General features: G+C 41.1%; 1 long non-coding RNA gene across 1 annotated transcript; it reads left to right on the plus strand.

Annotated features, from left to right (window-relative positions):
* Nucleotides 1-354: 354 nt before the first annotated feature.
* Nucleotides 355-4221, plus strand: LOC139785786 (uncharacterized). Its single transcript, XR_011722081.1, has 3 exons — nucleotides 355-852; nucleotides 2012-2202; nucleotides 2290-4221. It is a non-coding gene; the product is annotated as an uncharacterized lncRNA (long non-coding RNA).
* Nucleotides 4222-5431: the final 1210 nt, after the last annotated feature.

Raw genomic sequence — 5431 nt, forward strand, 5'->3', positions numbered from 1 at the left:
CGCGTCGCTTGATAGTATTTTTGATAGGAATAGAGTTTTTCAAATTGTGTACTGTTTAGTTGTATTTTTTCTTGAAATATTTAGCAACAAAACAGAGATATGTAATATCTCTCTCTCTCTCTCTCTCTCTCTCTCTCTCTCTCTCTCTCTCTCTCTCTCTCTCTCTCTCTCTCTCTCTCTCTCAGAGAGAGTCCACCGCCGAGCGTTCCGCCTCGGATCGGCTTTCCCTGGAACACCGGCGATCTCGAATGCGCTCATGACAGCCACGGGCCGGGCGGCGCGAGGTACGGTACTTGAATGATTGTATAAGATTTGTTTTAAAAAAGCCGATCGACGTGTGATCAATATTTTTCACAAACTACGCGTGTGTGAGTATATATATGATATTTACATAATAGTAAAATATTACGTGGATCGGATATGAGTCGTTTCGCAACTGAGATGATCAATCGATATATCATTGGAAAATAATAAAATGATAAATAATTTTCCATGAAAAAAAATTTAAAAATTGGAGAGAATAAATATTACTTAACCGAATCATATTTAGTATAGTGAAAACACGCTGCCATCGGCGTATGAATCTCGAGCGGTCCACGTGGCTGGTTGCATGTTTTGAAAGAAGGTCGTCTGTCTTCTCCTAGCTGTCAAGAGCGTCAATCCACGAGTCGATGCGTACGGCGCGGACGAAGGAAAGCGTGAAAGAAGAAGGCGAGACGAGGTCGAAGATGAGGAGTCCGCAGAGCGAGGAGACAAGCGGATCTTTTCAGAAGCGGGAATGTTTATCGACGCAATATTTGCTCGTCCACACCGCCGGGTCGTCTATACGCGATGGCGGAATTTGTTTAATTTGTTAAGTGTTAATCTTATTTAATTTTTTCCACAAACCTTCGCTCGTTCGCGGTACTCCCGGGGCGTACTCTAAATACCTGCGCAAACATCGAGAGCAGGCGGTGTGTTATTGGCTTCTTACCGTTGTGCAATTTCGTCATTCACCTCGTGCATCTAAGAATCGTGAAAGGAATCGAGATCTCGGATTGGATTTATTATGCCGCCTCTCGAGACACGTGGATTACTTGTCTCGATATGTTATTAACGGGAAGAATATAATTATCATCTCGGGCATCGATACTGATGAAATGCGTAATTCCAACTGGCTTATGAGGAATGTCGTCTAAACATTAATCCCGTTTATTTGACATTTATATATTCTTCTTCTTCTTCTCCTTTCAGCAAATATAAAAAAAAAAGATTTATACACTTATTTAAATCGTTCGCGTTTCAAACTTCGTTAAAAATGTTAATATATAAGAATACCTTTTCATTTTTTCTGTTTATAGTTTTTATATTCAATTAGAATTAAAAGCCTTGCTATCCAAGCCTAGTTCTTTGACGGCCTTATGTTAGTTTCTGTATATATATATACACTATATATATACATATAATTTTCCAACAAACTGCGCGCCGATTAATGTCGGACTTTAAAACACAGTTATTGTTAGAATTAAAAACCCTTCCCTCCCCGGAATTAAATCAACTCGATTTAATTATCTAAAAACTGTAAAGAACTTTATTGCGAAAAAAATTACCTCAGCCAGGGTTCGAACCTGGAACCTCCCTCATTCCGTGTAGGGCGTCGTACCAATTCGACCACCGAGGCATGTGGTAATATTTATCGCAATAAAATTAATTCTAACAATAACTGTGTTTTAAAGTCCGACATTAATCGGCGCGCAGTTTGTTGGAAAAATTATATGTATATATATAGTATATATATATATATATATATATATATACAGAAACTAACATAAGGCCGTCAAAGAACTAGGCTTGGATCGCAAGGCTTTTAATTCTAATTGATTATATATTGTCGATCCTATTTCTCTTATTATTAGTTTTTATATGTTTATAAAGTAAAAGACATATACACGTGTATGCGTGTATTTTTTTAAGACTCGTTTAAAAGCGCATTATGAATGTCTCACGTTTCTGCTTTCTCTTTCAACGTTAGACGCTGAAAACATCAAACATAAATCGGTGGTCTTACGAAATACATCACGTTGGTTTTTAAAAAGTGTCCATATCGATCACTCTAATTAAAATCCTTGAAGCGAAGCGCGCCTTGCGTCGTTGACGTTGAAACCGGTCGATGCTTAAAGCGTAAATCCGTTATTGAGCGTACTCGTCGCAACATTCTACCCGGTAAGTTCAATCTTACGCATTGGCACGGCGTACTACTGGAATGTCCTTTTCACTCTCGTTATCTGGGCACGTTTTACGGTCCGTCAGGTACGAGAACGATGATGCCCAAACGTCGTTCTGTCACCGCATGAAAATCGACTCCGAGGATATCGAGAGAGTTCGCGAACGCGAAGAGAGCGATGACTGCTTGAGGATTAAGTCTCTGCTCGAGGAAAGTAAGTGCTCTCTGTACTTCAGCGAGGCTGCAGATAACGAGGTAAATGCGTCAGAACAGCGATGTAAGTCGCGAATGATAAGTTGCACACTTTGGAATAAACAAATTATTTTATAACATAAAATTCTTGAGAGCGTAAAATTTGAGACTTCTCTGTTTTTACAATTTTTTATATTGTAATCGTGAAAATGGCAATCGAGTAACAGCTTAAACGAATAAAAGTATGATTTTTATTGAGAGCTTAAAAGTCGGATGTTTTGATTACGATGCGATTTTCGCGTACACTGTATTCCGCTTTCATCGAATTTCCGATATGGATATTATCAGAGATTTTCCTTCCCCGATTTCTCGTTCATCGTGCGAGGTAACTGTGCACTATCTTGGTTGGATACATTGGTGTTTATTAAAGTCATTCGTTTTCAATTAATTTCACTGGTTAACGATAGCGCTCGGCGACGACTCGCGTCGCAGAGTATAACAAAAACCAGTTATCCTCCGATAATTTAATTAGATTCAATCTAGAGATTAAATCCCTTCGCCGCTTTTGTTTTTACACTTTAGATGTATATGTATACGAACCAAATATAATAATGCAAGCGCGTCGCATTTTTTAACCGTTAATCCAGTCAGAATTTCACTAATGTACGGTTGCAAAAATGATGTATCAACTGCATTAGTCTAATTGGAAATAATCTTGTTAATTCAAACATCATGCTTTTATTTTAATAAAATAAGTATTTCTTTTAATAAAATAAGTATTGTTTCACTAATACTGTTATTAAATTAACAAGATTATTTCCAATTAGACTAATGCTGTTGATACAACATAATTTTTTTTCTCCGTGTGCCAACGATTAACGTATTTCATACGTAATTGTTACAATTTACTATACAATTCGCCTAACAATAAGCACTAGTTCTTAAAAATCTGTTACATACGTCACATTCCATACATCTGATACTGCATTTAAATGCATTGGAAATGATTTCGTGAATATGGACACCTATAGCAATACTATCGCGCGGGGATGACGAGAACGGGATGCATCAATAACGATTCTATTGATTTAATTTTTTAAATAACGGATGTCTTTACATAACCGCGCAAAACCATCAGCGGCGCAACGCGCAACGCCGTCGCTTATTAAAACTGCAACGCTATTGCGTTTCAATTAAAATTTTGTCACTCATATCGAATGCCGTATTCGTGGCGAGTAAAACATATAAGCCCGGCATACGCGGTCGAATATTGGCGAACGTATAACGCGCGGCGGCGTACAACGACAGGCTCATACGTACACACACACACACACACACACACACACACACACACACACACACACACACACACACACACACACACACACACACACACACACACACACACACACACAGGTGTAGGCCGAATCGGTTCCCAGACCTGTCTTAGAACAGCTAATAGCACGGTTCGCCGGTCTTTGACTATCAATTCTCACACGCACGGGATATCTCGGATCAATCGCCTTTACCTTCCGCCGACATACAAAACGAACGGCTGATTCGGATACTGTCGAACGCGGTACACGCTGAAGACGAGAGTGAAGCATACGCGGAAAAGTGGAAAAAGCCAATTTCCCCCTTGAGTATTCGCGCGGGAATGCACCGCACGTGCATATGCACATACGAATGATGTATACGCGGCATATATTAGCATAGCTTTGCTCGGCACGGGCTGTTTCACAGGTGGTTAGCTGGCACGCGACCGTGAGAGGTTCAGCATGGACGAGAGCATGAGCGAAGGCCACGAAACGAAGGGGGAGGGGCACGGAGAGAGAGAGAGAGAGAGAGAGAGAGAGAGAGAGAGAGAGAGAGAGAGAGAGAGAGAGAGAGAGAGAGAGAGAGAGAGAGAGAGAGAGAGAGAGAGAGAGAGAGAGAGAGAGAGAGAGAGAGAGAGAGAGAGAGAGAGAGAGAGAGAGAGAGAGAGAGAGAGAGAGAGAGAGAGAGAGAGAGAGAGAGAGAGAGAGAGAGGAGAGAGAGAGAGAGAGAGAGAGAGAGAGAGAGAGAGAGAGAGAGAGAGAGAGAGGAGAGAGAGAGAGAGAGAGGAGAGAGAGAGAGAGAGAGGAGAGAGAGAGAGAGAGAGAGAGAGAGAGAGATGAGAGAGAGAGAGAGAGAGAGAGAGAGAGAGAGAGATTTGGAGTACAGGCAATGTTTTTTGCAGTTATCTAAACAAAGCCCCTTGCATACATCACTCGGCACTGTAGCTCGCATAGTTCGCGAGCGGAAAAAGTGTGTCGTGGACCCCGAAGAAAACCAAGCGATACACTGCCGGTAGTCGCGCGAAGGGAAAAAAAGGAGAACGTTTCTCCTGGTCGGCCTTAAAGGTTTTAATGTTATGCGGGATTCCCTTACCCCGTGAATGAAGCGGAGAGTGAGAAAGCAAGAGAGGAAAAGAAAGAGAGAAAGAGAAAGAGGCAGTGAGACAGAAAGAGAGAAGGTCTGGGCCCGAGTCTCGGCCGCTTGTAGGAAGCAGATAGCCCACTTGTTCGTCGTATACTAATGAGGATGAAAATGAGATAACTGCGTTTATTTTAATTTCATCAGGTGCAAAGGACGTCGGCCGCGGCGCGGACTACACCTGCTGGATGCAAGTGCCCAGACGCGTGTATATCCGACTCGTTGTTGACTCGCGTACTTCCTGTCACGTTTCACTTTTCCGCGTTCAGTGGGATGACATCATCGACCAATTTCCGGTTTAGATATTTATAACTCTAAAAAAACGAAGTGTGCTCGTTTACTTTTATAATAAATGCGTCTTCCAGTCTTCACGAAATAACGATTTATTTTGGAGAAACAGACTGTCTCAGGCTATACAAACACGCCGTTACTAGTTCAGAGTCGTTAATTGAAACAACTTAAATATCTGAAAACAAGTTTTCACAAATGGGATGAAACTGTGATTCGCGTGTTTATTTCAAAAGGTCGAATGTTTTAGGCGAGTTTAATGCTTTTGGTAAAAATGCAAATAATTGTAAATTC

The sequence above is a fragment of the Temnothorax nylanderi genome, unplaced genomic scaffold, assembly GCF_030848795.1.
Source record: "Temnothorax nylanderi isolate EJ_2023f unplaced genomic scaffold, tnyl_v1.0 TNYL_tig0885_pilon, whole genome shotgun sequence".
NCBI classification, from domain to species: domain Eukaryota; kingdom Metazoa; phylum Arthropoda; class Insecta; order Hymenoptera; family Formicidae; genus Temnothorax; species Temnothorax nylanderi.